The following is a 19,964-nucleotide window of genomic DNA, read 5'->3' on the forward strand; positions in this document are numbered from 1 at the left end:
CCATGCTGTTTAAAGACTATCAAAGTAATATAAGTGAGATACGAGAGCTTAATAATTTCTATAAAATAAAACACCGCCGTGCTCTAAAAGATATAAGTGAAGCACTAGAGCAACATTGCCTAGCTCAAAACATATAAGTGAAGCACAAAGAGTATTCTAATAAATTCACGATTCAGCGTGTCTCTCTCAAAATATGTGTGAAGCAAGGATGGTTGTAGTAAAATAAAAAGTAAAGACTCATATCATACAAAACGCTCCAAGCAAAACACATATCATGTGGTGAAAAAAATATAGCCTCAAGTAAATTTACCGATGGATTGAAGACGAAAGAGGGTATACCTTCCGGGGCATCCCCAAGATTAGGCTCTTTGGTATCCTTAGATATGGCTTCGGGTGCCTTGGTCATCCCCAAGCTTAGGCTCTTTCCACTCCTTATTCCATAGTCCATCAAATCTTTACCCAAAACTTGAAAACTTCACAACACAAAACTCAACAGAAAACTCATGAGATTCGTTTGTATAAGAAAAATAAATCACCACTTTAGGTACTATTGTGAACTCATTATTTATTTATATTTATGTAATAGTTACTATATTCCAACTTCTCCATGGTTCATACCCCCCGATACAACCCATAGATTCATCAAAATAAGCAAACAACACAAAGAAAACCGAATATGTCAAAAACAGAATAGTCTGTAGCAATCTATAAATTTTGAATACTTCTGTAACTCAAAAAATTCTGAAACAATTAGGACCATCTGGGCAATTTGTATATCAATATTATGTAAAACATCCAGATCAAAGGCATGTTCCAGTGAATTTACATAATTTCTGGACCGAGAGCAAAAGTTTCTGTTTTTCAGCAAAATCAACTTGCAAACACCATAGACCATCCCAAAGGTCTCACTTGGCTCAAACACTAATTCAAACAAGAATATTTTTTTTATAAAAGAGGTAATAATGTGTGCAGCACTCAAAAAACAGAAGCAAAAATAAAAACATAAAAATAAAATTGGGTTGCCACCCAACAAGCGCTATTGTTTAACGCCCCTAGACAGGCATAATGCAATAGATCTAGGTATTGTCATCCTTGGTATGCAATCCATAGGTAGCTCTCATAATAGATTCATAAGGTAATTTTATTTTCTTTCTAGGAAAGTGGTCCATGCCTTTCCTCAATGGAAATTGGAATCTAATATTTCCTTCTTTCATATCAATAATTGCACCAATTGTTCTAAGGAAAGGTCTACCAAGAATAATAGGACATGTAGGATTTTAATCTATATCAAGAAAATTGAAATCTACGGGCACATAATTCCTATTTAAAACAATAAGAACATCATGAATCCTTCCCGTAGGTTTCTTAATTCTAGAATCCGCTAGATGCAAATTTAAAGAGCAATCATCCAATTCACAGAATCATAGCACATCACATAAAGTTTTTGGAATCGCGGAAATGTTAGCACCCAAATCACACAAAGCATGGCACTCATAATCTCTAATTTTAATCTTAATAGTAGGTTCCCACTCATCATAAAGTTTTCTAGGTATAGAAATTCCCAACTCAAGTTTTCTTCATAGCATCCACAATATGTTTAGTAAAAGCTTTATTTTGATTATAAGCATGCGGAGAATTCAACATGGATTGCAACAAGGAAACGCAATCAATCAAGGAACAACTATCATAATTAAAGTCCTTGAAATCCAAAAGAGTGGGTTCATTGCTATTTAAAGTTTTGACCTCTTCAATCCCACTTTTATCAATCTTAGCATTAAGATCTCTAAACTCCGAATCATTGGGACGCCTTTTAACTAAAGTTGACTCATCTCCAGTCCCATCTTTTTCAAGATTTATACTAGAAAACAAAGATTCAATAGGAGTCAGATCAATCACTTTAAGATGTTCATCATTATTGTCATGAGAAAACACTTCTTCAAGCCATTCACGCTTAGCACATATTCTAGCGGTTCTTTCCTTACACTCGCCAATAGAAATTGTCTTAGATTTTAAATACTCATTAATATCATGCTTGGGTGGAATAGATTTAATTTTCAAAGAATCAATCTCAAGAGAAATTCTACCGTAGTTCCAAGCCAAATCATCAATCTTGAGCAATTTTCCTCAATCATAGCATTGAAACCTTTTTGAGAGCTAGTGAGTTCTTTAATATTATTATCAAGATCAAATGGCATATTATTATAATTTCCATAACAATTATTGTAGGAATTACCATAATTGTTAGAGGAATTACTAGGAAACAACCTAGGATTGAAATTACCTCTATACGTGTTATTGCGAAAATTGTTCCTACCAACAAAATTCACATCCATAGATTCATTATTATTTCCAATCAAAAAGGACAAATGCATATCATTGTGATTAATAGGAGTACTCTTACTAGCAAACAATTTCATCAATTCATCCATCTTTTCACTCAAAGTATTTATTCCTTCAATAGCGTGCACTTTTTTACTAGTAGGAGATCTTTCGGTATGCCATTGAGAGTATTTGCCATAATATTATCTAGGAGTTTAGTAGCTTCTCCTAATGTGATTTACATAAAAGTACCACCCGCGGCGGAATCTAAAATATTTCTAGAACGAAAATTCAATCCCCCATAAAAAATTGTATAATCATCCATAAACTCAAACCATGCGCAGGGCAATTTTAATCATTAGTTTCATCCTCTCCCAACATTGTGCAACATGCTCATGCTCAAGTTGGGCGGAAAATACTTGGAAATAAAAGCATATTTACACTTATTCCCTGAATCAATACTATTTTTGGGTGACGTTGAAAACCAAGTTTTAGCACGATCTCATAATGAGAAAGGAAATAGCTTCAATTTAACAATTTCATTATCCACATATTTCTTCTTTTGCATATCACACAACTCAACGAAAGTACTTAGATGGGATGCGACATCTTCACTAGGAAGGCCAGAAAATTGTTCTTTCATAACAAGATTGAGCAAAGCGGCATTAATTTCATAAGATTTCGCACTAGTGACGGGAGCAATCGGAGTACTAATAAAATAATTATTATTAGTAGTGGAAAAATCACATAACTTGGTGTTCTCTTGAGTCATCGTGACAAAGTAAGCAATCTAACACACAAGCAAGCAAACAAAAAGACGAATGGAAGAAGGGCGAATAAAACGGCAAATTGGTGAAGTGGGGGGAGGAAAACAAGAGGCAAATGGAAAATAAAGTAAATGCAAGAGATGATTTTGTGATGGGTAGTTGGTAAGCTTGATCTTGCTATGTATCCTCCCCGGCAATGGCGCTAGAAATTCTTCTTGCTACTTCTTGAGCTTGTGTTGGTTTTCCCTTAAAGAGGAAAGGGTGGTGCAGCAAAGTAGATAAGTATCTCCCTCAGTTTGTTGAGAACAAGGTATCAATCCAGTTGGAGGAAGAAGAAAGGCTCCAATATTAGTACCTACACAAACAATAAAACACTTGCACCCAACGCAACAAAGGGGTTGTCAATCCCTTCACGGTTATTTGCAAGGATGAGATCTGATAGACATAGATAAAATATTGCTAAAAATAAAAGTAAAACATAAGTAGATAAATTGCAGTAATATATTTTGAGTATTTTTGGTTTATAGATCTGAAAATATAATATGGAAAATAGACCCGGGGGCCATAGGTTTCACTAGAGGCTTCTCTCATGAAGGAAAATAATACAGTGGGTGAACAAATTACTGACAAGCAATTGATAGAAAAACGAATAATTATGAAGATATATAAGGCAATTATTATGCATATAGGCATCACGTCCGTGTCAAGTAGACCAAAACGATTTTGCATCTACTACTATTACTCCACACATCGACCGACTCCTGCCTGCATCTAGAGTAATAAGTTCATGAAGAACAGAGTAACAGATTAGGTAAGATGACATGATGTAGAGGGATAAACTCAAGCAATATGATGAAAACCCCATCTTTTTTATCCTTGATGTCAATAATGCAATACGTTCCTCCCTACCCCTACTTTTTCACTGGGTGAGGACACCGCAAGATTGAACCCAAAACTAATCACTTATCCCATTGCAAGAATTACCAATCTAGTTGGCCAAACCAAACCAATATCTCGAAGAGACTTGCAAAGATATGAAATCATGCATATAAGAATTCAGAGAAGATTTAAATAATATTCATAGATAATCTGAACAGAAACCCACAATTTATCGGATCTCGACAAACACACTGCAAAAGAGTATTACATCGGATAGATCTCCATGAAGATTATGAATAACATGGTATTGAAGAACAAAGAGAGAGAAGAAGCCATCTAGCTACTAGCTATGGGCTCGTAGGTGTGTGGTGAACTACTCACGCATCATCGGAGGGGCAATGTAGTTGATGTAGATGCCCTCCGTGATCAATTCCCTCACCGGCAGATTATCGGAAAAGGTTCCCAGATTGGATCTCACGGGAAGAGAGGCTCCCGACGGCGGACAAGTATTTTCGTGGATCTTTATGCTATTGGTGGAATATTTGGGAATTTATAGGCCAAGGATTAGGGTTAGGAGTACTGCAGGGGACCCACAAGCCAAGGGCTCCCCCCTAGGGGGCGCCCTGTAGGCTTGTGGCCTCCCGACATGTCTCCTGCCCCCTTCTCCAAGCTTGGCACGTTTCTTCTGGTCCAAGAAAAATCATTCCGGAGATTTTATTCCGTTTGGACTCCGTTTAATATTCCTTATCTGCAATACTCGAAAACATGGAAAAAACAGAAACTGGCACTAGGATCTAGATTAATAGGTTAGTCCCAAAAATAATATAAAAGAGCATATTAATGCATATAAAACATCGAGAAGAGATAATATAATAGAATGGAACAATAAAAAATTATAGATACATTGGAGACATATCAATCCTTTCCCCGCTACGATCACGATTTTGTGTGATGAGCCCCAAAATCCCGAAGCCTTGACTTTGTGTCTCTTGCCCGGCCATGACCTTGGTCCCTTCTTTGTCGGAGAACTGGCTTTGAGCCCAGATCCGACCTCACCACCTGGGCAAGAGAAAACGGTTTTTTCCGAACACACGTCCCTCACGGAAGCTATGGAGGTCAACTCTGAAAACCATCAAGAGATCGATCTGGATAGCCTCTCGATGTTAAATGAGACGCTCGACCAGATCCAATCATTGATAATCGTGGACGGCCTAGACCCGACCTATACTCGGATCGGTCCAGATGCGGATTATGAGGACTTTTACGGCCCACCCACCACCCACTTGGAAGCCACCGTCGAAGACATAACCAACGTGTTGGATTACGCGTCCGAGGAGGTTGAAGACATGGATTATGCGGCCGATAATCCCGCCTCCATAAATACCATGCGGTGGACTGCCACCTCCACCTACGATGTCTGCATGATGGACACACCCAACGACAATGGCGTTCATATCCCCATACCAAAAAATAGCAATAAGTCCAGGGAGAAGCCATCAAAACGCAGAAGGCAGCGTAAACAAGCCAAGGCGAACAAGGGAAGTGGGGCAATAGAGGGCACCGAGGAGACCACAAACCCGGAGGAACCCGGTAACCTGGGAGATACCGAGCAGCCACCGAAGGACCCAAACAATCCAGAGGGCCATTCCGATCCTAACGACTGTGATGATTCAGACGATGACAACTACCTCCCACTAGTAGGAAAAACCTTATAGGCAGGACCTCAGTACTAGCGCTGGAAAAAAGAAAACGCTGCTGCTAATTAGCAGTAGTGCTGATCCAGTTAAGCGCTACTACTAACACCTTAGCAGTAGCGCTACTTATTAAAAACGCGCTACTACTATGTGGGACCAGACGATGCCACGGACGGTAGCTGCGGTAGCAGCGTTGCCCAAAATCCAGCGCTACTGCTAAGTGTTTAGCGATAGCGCTTTGTTTTGTAGCACCGCTGCTGCTAGTGGGCCCCACTTAGTAGTAGTGCTCGCATGTGACAAGCACTGCTAGCAGCATAGCAGCAACGCTTTCTAGTATGCAACGCTACTACTCGTTGCGGCTGGTGCCACCTTTTTACCCCCCCCTCGAGTGGACCGCCTTTTTTAGTTTTGTAGAAAATAAAAAAAGATAAAATCTTCAAAAAATAAAATCCTTTGAGATGTAGTTAGGTTTTAGTGCCTAGTTGGTATACAAATTTTGAAATATGAATTTTGACCATTTTTTCAAAAAAGGAAAAAATGTAAAACGGCCATAACTTTTGCATATGACGTCAGAGAAAAAGTTTAATATATCAAAAAAACTAGAGAAAAACTGGGACGCGATTTCACTCGGGCTTGCCCGGTGAACTTTTCTGAGATGCTCAAAATTCCAAATGTAAAAAAAGTTATGGTAGAAAGAATTAATTTTATTACTTATTTTATTTTCAATAAAAAATCAATATTATCATTACTTAGTTTGTTTATTTTTATAATTATTTGGATTTCAAACAATTAAATCATGTGACATCCAGACCTAAGGGTTAATAGGATTGATATCTTACTGTTGTCAGGAAAACAACAAGTGCAGACTTGGAAACTAGGGGCGATAGAACGAGGAAATTAAGCGTGCTTGGGCTGAAGCAGTGACAGGATGGGTGACCGGTCGGGAAGTTAGACGATTTGGAATGATTACGGTGGAGCAGTGAAGATGGATGATTAGAGATTAAATTTTCAAATAATTCAAAGATTTGAAAAATAGAATAAAACATAAAAACAAATCAAAACAAATTCAAAAATTTGAACAAGCGCTATAGATAGTTATCTGTAGCGCTGGACAGGGAAGCGCTACTGCTAACACTACTTACCAGTAGCGCTGCCCATACGAGCGCTACTACTAGAATTTAGCTGTAGCGCGATAGCAGTAGCGCTTGGCCCAACGCTACTACTAGGGTTTTCCCTAGTAGTGTCCCTCCCGATGATGCGTATGACAGCTTGGAGGCCGAAGACTTCACAATTCTCGAGGACCCTGAGGGTCAGGAATGGTTCAGGCAGCAACTCATAGCTACCGCCCGCATCCTATAGGGGAAACAACGGTGGCTCCAAGCTGGAGAAGACACCATCAACAATACATGGAAAAAGTACTGGCAGCCGAAGAAGGATATGGTACCGACTGGCCGGCTCAAAACAAAAGCTATCCACATTGACGCCTGTTGCCTCAGTTCGATGACGAGGCCCTAGAGCCCATGTCCCCCGGGTGCACACAATACAACCAGCCCGATCGACCACCTCGAGGGCACGATTGAGCAGCCGGAGAAGCCAAGTATAGACCCGAGCCTCCCTGTAGGAAAGGAAAGGAACACGTGCAACCCGGGGGTAGACACGACCTACGTCATGATTTGGACAACAGAACAGGTCGCAATAGATACATCTACGGACCTAAAAGGTACTCTGCCACTCTGATACGTCTTTGTCGTATCTATAAATTTTGATTGTTTCATGCCAATATTCTACAACTTTCATATACTTTTGGCAAGTTTTTATACTATTTTTGGGACTAACATATTGATCCAGTGCCCAGTGCCAGTTCCTGTTTGTTGCATGTTTTTTGTTTTGCAGAATATCCATACCAAACAAAGTCCAAACGTAATAAAAACTTACGGGGATTTTTTTGGAATATTTATGATTTTTGGGAAGAAGAATCAACGCGAGGCGATGCACGGAGTGCCCACAAGCCCTGTCGCCGCGGCCAGGGGGTGGGCCCGCGGCAGGCAGGCTTGTGGCTACTCCTTAAGGCGGGTGGAGCCCTTCTTTCACTGCAAGAAATATAATACCCAGAAGAAAATCGTGTTAAAATTTCAGCCCAATCGAAGTTATGGATCTCCGGGAATTTAAGAAACGGTAAAACGCAGAATCTGAGAGCAGAGAGAGATCCAATCTCGGAGGGGCTCTCACCCCTGCGCCGCCATGGAGACCATGGACTAGAGGGGAAACCCTCCTCCCATCAAGGGAGAAGGTCAAGGAAGAAGAAGAAGGAGGGGGCTTTCTCCCCTCTCTCCCGGCGGTGCCGGAACGCCGCCCGGGACATCATCGTGTGACGACGATCTACACCAACACCTCCGTCATCTTCACCAACATCTCCATCATCTTCCCCCATCTATATTCAGCGGTTCACTCTCCCGCAACCCACTGTACCCTCTACTTGAACATGGTGCTTTATGATACATATTATTATCCAATGATTTGTTGCTATCCTATGATGTCTGAGTAGATTATCGTTGTCCTATGGGTGATTGATGAATTTCTATGATTGGTTTAATTTTCTTGTGGTTATGTTGCTGTCCTTTGGTGCCCATCATATGATCACGCGCGTAGATCACAACATAGGGTTAGTTGTATGTTGATAGGACTATGTATTGGCAGGCTAGAGTGACAGAAGCTTCAAACCTAGCATAGAAATTGATGCATATGGGATTGAAGGGGGACCAATATATGTTATTGCTATGGTTGGGTTTTACCTTAATGAACGTTAGTAGTTGCGGACGCTTTCTAATAGTTCCAATCATAAGTGCATAGAATTCCAAGTAAGGGATGACATGCTAGCAGAGGCCTCTCACACATGATACTTGCTATCGATCTAGTAACGTAGTCAATTGCTTAGGGACAATTCCTCAACTCCTACCACCACTTCTCCACACTCGTAGTTGTTTCTTTATCTAACCAGCCCCTAGTTTTATTTATGTGTTCTTTACTTTCTTGCAAGCCAATCCTATCACTCCTACAAAGTACTTCTAGTTTCATACTTGTTCTAGGTAAAGCGAACGTAAAGTGTGCGTAGAGTTGTATCGGTGGTCGATAGAACTTGAGGGAATATTTGTCCTACCTTTAGCTCCTCGTTGGGTTCGACACTCTTACTTATCGAGAAAGGCTACACTTGATCCCCTATACTTGTGGGTTATCAAGACCTTTTTCTGGCGCCGTTGCCGGGAGCAATAGCGTGGGGTGAATATCCTAGTGTGTGCTTGTTTGCTTTATCACTAAGTAGATTTATTTGCTGTTCTAAGTTGTTCTCTATCTTTAGTTATGGATATGGAACACGAAATACCAAAAAAATTTAGGTGTACTTGCTACTCATGGAGATGGGGAACCTCCTAAAACCCTCGAGGCTCGTTATGTGGAAAATATTATGCACTTCTTTAATAATCCTGAGAAAGCCCCATTCAATTATATAATGGGATACACGTTGGATCAACGTGAATACTTTAGGGATTATCGCTTGACTCAAAAAGGGAAACTTTTACGAGATCAAATCCATTTGTTGAAATGGTATGCTTGGGAACTATGCAAGAGATATGGTGTTACGTGTTGCTCTAGGATGAAGGCTCCACACCTTCCCTTTTCTTGTGAGTTTAATGATCACAAAACCTTGGCTTCTTATGCTAATGGTATATATGATTACTATGATGTGGATCAAATAGAAGAGTTTGTTGCTTTTATGGGTGCTTATGAAATTGAGGCTCTGTTTAAAAGGTGTGATGATAATGATGATGCTCCTTACCGATCTATAAATTTGGCTATGCTTCATTATTGTTATACTTATTATGAATATAATGCCCATATTGAACGATTTAAGGAGAAATTCTCCGCTGACCAAGAAGAGACTAATATTTTGCAGGAAACTATGGAAGAGGAAAATGATGAAACCGTGAGCTCATTAGATGAAAAAGATGACGAGGTGAGCGAAGAAAAAAAGGAGGAAGAGCCGACTAGCTACCCGTGACCACCTTCTAATGAGAGTAACTCTTCAACTCATACATTGTTTAATTTCCCTTCGTTCTTACTGAAGGATGAATGCTATGTTGATTGCTATAATCCCTTGGATTCGTTTGAAATATCCCTTTTTGATGAACTTGATGCTTGCCATGCTTGTGGCCATGATGCCAATATGAATGATGCTTATGAAGATGAACTTGCTATAGTTCCTTATGTTAAACATGAAATTGTTGCTATCACACCCACTTATGATAGTCCTATTATCTTTTTGAGCTCTCCCAACTACACTATATCGGAGAAGTTTGCTCTTATTAGGGATTACATAGATGGGTTGCCTTCTACTATTAAACATGATGATTTTGATGAATATAATATGCATGTGCTTTCTGCTCCTACTTGCAATTATTATGAGAGAGGAACTACATCTCCACCTCTCTATGTTTCCAATACGATAAAATTGCAAGAAACTGCTTATGCTATGTATTGGCCTTTACTTGGTGTGCATGAATTGTTCTTTTATGACATGCCAATGCATATGAAGAGAGCTAGACTTCGTCATTGCATGATATATGTTACCTTGTGCTCACTACTAAATTTCAAATCATTGCTAATTAAAATTGGCTTTGATATACCTTGGGATCCGGGTGGATCCATTACTTGAGCACTTTATGCCTAGCTTAATGGCTTTAAAGAAAGCCCTGCGTGGGAGACAACCTGGAAGTTTTAGAGAGTCATTTATTTCTGTTGAGTGCTTTTATTTAGTTTAAAAACAAAAAAAATATAGAGGGGACTTAAAACTTTTTCAAAAGGAGAAGCGATTGAAAGGTGATGCATTGCGGAAGTGAGGGTCGACCTTGAACACTTGTGTTCATGCTCATGGAAACAATGTAGAATTTTTCATGGAAGTTTCTCACAAAAATAATTATCCCCTTGTATCATTCCCTTCTGTTTTTAAAAATAATGTGCCAAGTAAAGCCTTTACGATTAGTTTGGGTGATAGTTGTTTGATCACGCTGAGAAAAGACAGAAACTTTCTGCTCACGAAATTAATTTTCATTTTTATTCTGGAAGATATTTTGAGTTTATTCTTTTTTCTGATGATTGATATGAAAATTTTCCAGACGTTCGTAATTTTTCAGATTTTTGAGATATCAGAAGTATACGGAATATACAGATTGCTACAGACTGTTCTGTTTTGACAGATTCTGTTTTCTATGCATTGTTCTCTTATTTTGATGAATCTATGGGTAGTATCGGGGGGTATGAACCATGGTGAAGTTGGATTACAGTAGATATAATGCTAATATGAATTTAGAATCAATTCACAACAGTACTTGAAGTGGTGATTTATTTTATTATACTAACGGATCTCACGAAGTTTTGTTGAGTTTTGTGTGATTGAAGTTTTGAAGTTTTGGGTGAGAGCACGATAGATGAAGGAATAAGGAGAGGCAAGAGCCTAAGATTGGGGATGCCCGAGGCACCCCAAGGTAATATTCAAGGAACACTCAAGCGTCTAAGCTTGGGGATGCCCCGGAAGGCATCCCCTCTTTCGTCTACAATCTATCGGTAATTTTACTCGGAGCTATATTTTAATTCGTCACATGATATGTGCGAATGCTTGGAGCGTCTTTTGTGTTTATTTTTCCTTTTTATTTTATGCACCATGGTGGTATGAGATAGTCCTTGGTTGGCTTTATAGAATGCTTCTTGTGCTTCACTTGTATCTTTTGAAGTTTAGATTTCCCGTTTCCCTACACATAGAAAACCGCCATTTGTAGAATGCTCTTTTGCTTCACTTATATTTGTTAGAGCGGGGCATATCTTTTGTAGAAAGAATTAAACTCTCATGCTTAACTTATACCTAATTAGAGAGTTAACAGGAGTTGGTCATTCACATGGTTAGTCATAAAATCCTACATAAAACTTGTAGATCACTGAATATGATATGTTTGATTCCTTGCAACAGTTTTGCGACATGAATATGTGATATTAGTGTCATGCTAGTGAGTAATTGTGTATTTTTATAAATACTTGTGTTAAGGTTTGTGATTCCCATAGCATGCACGTATGGTGAACCGTTATGTGATGAAGTCGGAGCATGATTTATTTATTGATTGTCATCCTTTGTGTGGAGGTCGGGATTGCACGATGGTTAACTCCTACCAACCTTTCCCCTAGGAGCATGCGTGTAGTACCTTGTTTCGATGACTAATAGACTTTTGCAATAAGTATGTGAGTTCTTTATGACTAATGTTGAGTCCATGGATTATACACACTCTCACCCTTCCACCATTGCTAGCCTCTCTAGTACCGCGCAACTTTCGCCGGTGCATTACACCCACCATATAGTCTCCCTCAAAACAGCCACCATACCTACCTATTATGGCATTTTCATAGCCATTCCGAGATATATTTCCATGCAACTACCACCGTTCAGTCTCATGACATGTGCCACCACTTCCATATTTCCATTGCATGATCGTAAGATAGCTAGCATGATGTTTCCATGGCTTGTCCGTTTTTTGATGTCATTGCTATGCTAGATCATTGTCACGGTACACTACCGAAGGCAATTCATATAGAGTCATCATTGCTCTAAGTATTAAGTTGTAAGTGTGATGATCATTATTAATAGAGCATTGTCCCATGTGAGTAAATAAAATAGGCCAGCGAAGCCCATTTACAAAAAAGAGGCCAAAGATGCCCACCAAAATAAAAAAAATGAAAAAATAAAAAAGAGTCCAAAGAGCCCACAAAAAAAATGAGAGAAAAGGGAGAAGGGAAAATTGCTACTATCCTCTTTCCACACTTGTGCTTCAAATAGCACTATGATCTTCATGACAGAGAGTCTCCTATGTTGTCACTTCCATATACTAGTGGGAAATTTTCATTATATAACTTGGCTTGTATATTCCAATGATGGGCTTCCTCAAAATTGCCCTAGGTCTTCGTGAGCAAGCAAGTTGGGTGCACACCCACTAGTTTATTTTGTGAGCTTTCATACACTTATAAGATCTAGTGCATACGTTGCATGGCAATCCCTACTCACTCACATTGATATCTATTGATGGGCATCTCCATAGCCTGTTGATACACCTAGTTGATGTGAGACTATCTCCTCCTTTTTGTCTTCTCCACAACCACCATATTCTATTCCACCTATAGTGCTATGTCCATGGCTCACGCTCATGTATTGCGTGAAAGTTGAAAAAGTTTGAGAACACTAAAGATGAAACAATTGCTTGGCTAAAACCGGGGTTGTGCATGATTTAAATACGTTGTGTGGGGAAGATGGAGCATAGCCAGACTATATGATTTTGTAGGGATAACTTTCTTTGGCCATGATATTTTGAGAAGACATGATTGCTTTGTTAGTATGCTTGAAATATTATTGTCTTTATGTCAAATGATAGATATTGCTTCGAATCACTCGTGTTTTAGTATTCATGTCATGATTAGATTATATGATCAAGATTATGCTAGGTAGCATTCCACATCAATTTTTTTATCATTTACCTACTCGAGGACGAGCAGGAATTAAGCTTGGGCATGCTGATACGTCTCCGTCGTATCTATAATTTTTGATTGTTTCATGCCAATATTCTACAACTTTCATATACTTTCGGCAAGTTTTTATACTATTTTTGGGACTAACATATTGATCCAGTGCCCAGTGTCAGTTCCTATTTGTTGCATGTTTTTTGTTTCGTAGAATATCCATACCAACGAAGTCCAAACGTAATAAAAACTTTAGGGGACTTTTTTTGGAATATTTATGGTTTGTGGGAAGAAGAATCAACGCGAGGCGATGCACGGAGTGCCCACAAGCCCTGTCGCCGCGGCCAGGGGGTGGGCCCGCGGAAGGCAGGCTTGTGGCCACTCCTTATGGCGGTTGGAGCCCTTCTTTCGCCGCAAGAAAGATAATATCCGGAAGAAAAACGTGTTAAAATTTCAGCCCAATCGAAGGTATGGATCTCCGGGAATTTAAGAAACGGTGAAACACAGAATCTGAGAGCGCAAAAACAGAAGGACACACAGAGAGAGATCCAATCTCGGAGGGGCTCTCGCCCCTCCGCCGCCATGGAGACCATGGACCAGAGGGGAAACCCTCCTCCCATCTAGGGAGGAGGTCGTGGAAGAAGAAGAAGGAGGGGGCTCTCTCCCCCTCTCTCCCGGCAGCGCCGGAATGCCGCCCGGGCATCATCGTGTGATGGCAATCTACACCAACACCTCCGTCATCTTCACCAACATCTCCATCATCTTCCCCCATCTATATTCAGCGGTTCACTCTCCGGCAACCCGCTGTACCCTCTACTTGAACATGGTGCTTTATGCTACATACTATTATCCAATGATGTGTTGCTATCCTATGATGTCTGAGTAGATTATCGTTGTCCTATCGGTGATTGATGAATTGCTATGATTGGTTTAATTTGCTTGTGGTTATGTTGCTGTCCTTTGATGCCCATCATATGATCGCGCGCGTGGATCACACCATAGGGTTAGTTGTATGTTGATAGGACTATGTGTTGGCAGGCTAGAGTGGCAGAAGCTTCAAACCTAGCATAGAAATTGATGCATATGGGATTGAAGGGGGACCAATATATCTTATTGCTATGGTTGGGTTTTTACCTTAATGAACGTTAGTAGTTGTAGACGCTTGCTAATAGTTCCAATCATAAGTGCATAGAATTCCAAGTAAGGGATGACATGCTAGCAGAGGCCTCTCCCACATGATACTTGCTATCGATCTAGTAACGTAGTCAATTACTTAGGGACAATTCCGCAACTCCTACCACCACTTCTCCACACTCGTTAGACACTCGTAGTTGTTTCCTTATCTAACCAGCCCCTAGTTTTATTTACGTGTTCTTTACTTTCTTGCAAGCCTATCCTATCACACCTACAAAGTACTTCTAGTTTCATACTTGTTCTAGGTAAAGCGAACGTAAAGTGTGCGTAGAGTTGTATTGGTGGTCGATAGAACTTGAGGGAATATTTTTCCTACCTTTATCTCCTCGTTGGGTTCGACACTCTTACTTATCGAGAAAGGCTACAATTGATCCCCTATACTTGTGGGTTATCACACTCGATGGCATAGAAATTGACTTCAGCTTACCCACAACAACAGAGATCGGGAATCGTACCGGACACAACGAACAGCCAACCTCCGGTATAGTATAGCCTGGGTGAGAGGCTCCGCCCACCCACTGTGCTTCATAGATGAGGTCATGCATCACCAATTCTCGGAAGGGTTTAAACCCGTAAACATAGAACAATACGACGGGACTATGGAACCCGCCGTGTGTATAGAAGATTTCCTTCTCCACATCCATATGGCTAGGGGAGATGACCTCCATGCCATAAAGTACCAGCCTCTAAAGTTAAAAGGGCCAGCACAACACTGGCTAAACAGTTTAACCGAAGATTCTATCGGAAGTTGGGAAGAGCCTGAAGAAGCCTTCCTATCTAATTTTCAGGGAACCTACGTCCGACCACCGGACTCCTTCGACCTAAGCAACGTTGTCCAAAAGGAGGGTGAGTCTACCATAAAATTCTGGAATAGGTTTCTAACCAAGAATAACCAGATAGTGGACTATCCGGATGCCGAGGCAATAGCCTCCTTTGGGCACAATATCCGGGACGAATGGCTGGCTTGCCAGCTCGGCATGGATAGGTCGAGAATAATGTTCGCTCTCAATTCCTTCATGACCCGCTTTTGCATTGGCAAGGACAATTGGCTAGCTCGGCATGGCCATAATGCGGACGACCCTGGTACCTCTGAAGTTCGGGATGGGAACGGCAAGCCAAGGCGAAACAAGAGCAAACACCGCCACCATAATGGTGATGCCGATGACACAACCGTTGAAAGCACAATTGCTACCTAGGGTGGTTTTGATAATTGATCACAACATATGCATAATAGGACTAATGTGTTTTCCAAGTATATTTCAGAAAAGTTCAAAAGATGTTATGGCTTAAGGGTTTTGTGGAGATGCCCCTTGATGCAAGAAAGGAATAATACTGGCTCAAGCTTCAAGCTAGAAGACTCTTCATTTTTTATTTGTGAGAAATCACTTTTGAGTCCATAGGAAAGCCAATACTATTAAAAGGGGGTGAGGTAGTAAAATGAACTGATTGCTCAAATGCTTAAAGTTAGCCACCAAAACATTCAGTCATTTTTCCCCACATATATCGGTCTCACCGAGATTCAAAAGTTCACACCTTTAGTGCTAGTCGGTACCACCGAGTTTCCAACTTTGGTGTCACCGAGTTTCCAACTTTGGTGTCACCGAGTTTTCTCTTTTGTGTGTAATGGTTGGATTTTCGATGCTGCCTATATATACCCCTGCACCCACCTCTCATTCGTGGGAGAAGCACTCAGAACACACACTTCATTTCGAGATCCATTTTCTGAGAGAGAACCACCTACTCATGTGTTGAGACCAAGATATTCCAATCCAATCATTTGAAACTTGATCTCTAGCATCCCCAAACCTCTTTCCACCAAATCAACCTCTCCTACCCCATCATATTATGTGAGAGAGTGATTTGTGTTGAGGAGACTATCTTTAGAAGCACAAGAGCAAGGAGTTCATTGATCTACCCCATCTATTACCTTTTGGAGGGTGGTGCCTCCTAGATTGGTTATGTGTCGCTTGAGAGCCTCCAACTTCGTGTTGTGGAATTTAACCAAGATGTTTGTAAGGGCAAGGAGATTGCCTACTTCGTGAAGATCTACTGTGAGTAAGGCTAGTCCTCCGTGGACAGAAGCCATGGTGGGATAGACAAGGCCGCTTCTTTGTGGACCCTCCGTGTGTGGAGCCCTCCATGGACTCTCGCAGCCGTTACCCTCCTTCGGTTGAAATCTCCACTAACATGGACGTACGATAGCACCACCTATCGGAACCATGGTAAAAATTGTCGTGTCAACCTCACGCATTTGATCTCCCTACCTTACTTCTCTATTTACACTTGCATGTTTACTTTTCGCTGCTACACTATTAGAACTACATTTGTAGGGTGTACTTGACTTGTTATAACTGCAGTAGCCGCCTCTCAAGTAAAATTGGGAAAAGGCAAAAATGTTATCTTGTCAAGTAATCTAATCACCCCCCTCTAGAGATACTTTCGATCCTATGAGTGGTATCAGAGCATTGGTCTCCATTTCATTGGTTTATCAACCTAGGAGAGTACGGCATCTAGTGAGCGAAATTATTATCGTAGAGGTCCTTACTTCGATGGCACTAATTTGGCTAGTTGGAAGCATAAAATGAAAATACATATGCTTGGCTTTAATTCTCATGTTTCGGCTGTTATTCGTGTTGGTGTGCAAGGTAACTTCTTTGGAGATGGGCATGAACCAGATCGTGATGCGACAGATGATGAACTGAAGATGTTGCAACTTAATGCTCAAGCGTGCGATATCATCTTCAAGTGACTTTTCCCCGAAGAATTCAACAAAATCAGTCGTCTTGAGAATGCAAAAGAAATTTGGAATACTTTGGTTGATATGCATGAAGATACTGATTCTGTCAGAGAATCTAAGTTGGATGTGCTTCAAAGTCAGCTTGACAAGTTCAAGATGAAGGATGGCTAAGGAGTCGTTGAACTATACTCTAGGCTAGCTCTCATCACCAATGAGATTAGTGGATTAGGAAGCGAAGAGATGACCGACAAATTCATCATCAAGAAGATACTTAGATCTCTTGATGACAAGTATGACATAGTGTGCACATTGATCCAAATGATGCCAAATTACAAAGATCTCAATCCAACTGAAGTCAATGGTAGGATTGTTGCTCATGAGATGTCACTCAAGGACAAAGATGAGCTGCACAACAAGTCAAGTGGTGCTTATAAAGCTTCATGTGATGCTCCCACTACTTCAAAAGACAATCTTGTCACTGATGAAGAGATAAGCCTCATGGTCAGAAAATTCAACAAGTTCTACAAGAGTAGAGGCAAAGATAGAAGCTCAAGTTCAAGACATGATGAGAAGCATTCGTCTAGTCGTGACCAAAACTGCTACAATTGTGGGAAGTCCGGACACTACTCAAATGAGTGCTTGGCTCCCTACAAAAGAAGAGAAGAGTAACCTCGAAGACGAAGCTCAAGAGATGAGTCACCTCGTAGAGAGAGAAGGAGTAGATAAGATCACTATGAACGAAGACACTCACGGAGAGGCAAGGAATCGGAGAAGAAGGGAAAATACACCAAGAGAAGTTCAAGAAGAAGACATCAAGCTCATGTTGGTGAATGGGTCTCTGGCTCCGAGTCTGATCACCACTCCGAGAGAAGTTATCACTCCAACTTCGACTATAGTCAAGATGAAGGTGTTGCCGGGATTGCGCTTGTTTCCACCAACTCCTACGACTTATTTGATTCACCAAATGAGGAAGTTGGAAACTGCTTCATGGCTAAAGGCCCCAAGGTATCATATCCTAAGTATCTTTATTTCAATAGTGATGAGGATGACTTGTTAGGAGATGATGACTTGCTTCTAGATAAAGCTAGGGAATGCACTGAAAATGAACTTGCTATTTATCGTGCTAGTCAAGAGAAGTCGAATGATGATGATAAGAAAGAAATTGAACGACTAACTCAAGAATTAAAAACTATTAAGTTAGCTCATGAGACTACTCTAGAAGATCATAGAGAGCTTGCAAGGACCCATGAGAAGCTACGCTTCGAGAAGCTCAACTTGGAGCAAGAGCATGAGTTCTTAAAAGCAGTCAATTATGATCTTCAGAAAAAGAGTTCTTCTTATCTAGCCAAACAGTTACTCTTGTCTAACTATGTTCCACAAGTTAAACCTAGGAACACTAGTGACAAAGTCAAGAAGGTTTCTCCACATAGTAATAACAATGCTAAAGCTAAATACAATAATGTTGTTGCTAGTAACTCTATTGATTCCACTAATGATTCTCTTAGCCAAGTTACACTTGAGCAAGAAAATGATCTATTGAAAGGGATTCTAGAGGGAGGTGTCTTCAAGAGTCTTGCCGTAAGTAAGCAATTTGAGGAAATTGTGCGCAAGCAAGGAGGACATCGGAAGAAACAAGGTGTTGGCTACTTCAACGTCAACGGAGATGTTTGGGAACAAGGTCCATATCCCACTCCCAAGTTTGTTCCCCAAGAAGAGAAGTGTGATTCCACTCCTTCCGAAGGAACGATCTCACAATATGGCCTTCTACCACAAGATCACAAAGGCAAGGGAAAGCTTCAAGATGACATTGACCTATTTGAAGAAGAACCCCAAGCCAAGGTCAAGTGGATTCCCAAGGATACTACTAGCTCTACCTCAACAAGTGCTACCACAAATCCAAGGATTCCCATCAACTTGGTCTGGATTCCCAAGAGGAAGAACTAGAAGTTCTTGAGGGGAGACTCTGCAAATGAAATTCACTCTTATTCATTTTGGCAAGAACTGTATGCAATCAACCTCAACCATATGCATTAGTTCAAGGATTCACACATTCCCTAAAAGGTAAGCCAGGAACAAGGTAATTAATGCATCTTTGGACCTTTTTCCATGTGTGGTTCACTCCATGTCCATAGATATTCTTCCATATGTTTCTTTTGCTTTGGGACTAACCCATGTAGGTGAAAGGAGTATGAAAACAACAAGGATTGCTCCCAACTCAAGATGATCTTCATCAACATTGAGCATCCACCACTCCTTCACCTACTTGAAGTCTTCTACGACAAAACCCAAGGTTAGTTGATCCCTCTTATTGGGGATATCATATCAAGGGGGAGCTTTACTCTAAGACTTGAGTCTAAGCATCTGTGACAGCCCGATGCCGACGTTCCAGAAGATTCCCCTCTCTTTCCGTTTTCGTCGCGTGTCTATTTTTATTTGTCGCATCATCATCGCATCATGCACATCATCTGCATTGCATCGACATCCTGTTGCCGCCCGTTTTCAAAACTTGCATCCGTTGTTAGTTGCCGGCTCACGTCGTTGTCCGTTCTGAGCCCGACCGCACATGCACGCGTCGCGGCATCGTCAAAACCCTGTTTTTAAAAGTGTGCGTAAAACTTTCTCTGATTGGGTTGAGATTTGAAGTGCGGTGTTATTTTAATATAGGTAGGCCGCTTGTCAAATTTCGTCGCGATCGAAGTTCGTCTGGTACCCGAACGGTCGACCGTAGCGGCACCGTCTCCGGTTATTCGTCGGACGTTCGTCGGTGTTTTAAAATTCGTTGCCGCGCCGCCCGTTCTCCCTCTCGTCTCCGGATATCCACCCTAC

Source organism: Hordeum vulgare, chromosome 3H (genome assembly GCF_904849725.1).
Source record: "Hordeum vulgare subsp. vulgare chromosome 3H, MorexV3_pseudomolecules_assembly, whole genome shotgun sequence".
In the NCBI taxonomy this organism is placed as follows: domain Eukaryota; kingdom Viridiplantae; phylum Streptophyta; class Magnoliopsida; order Poales; family Poaceae; genus Hordeum; species Hordeum vulgare.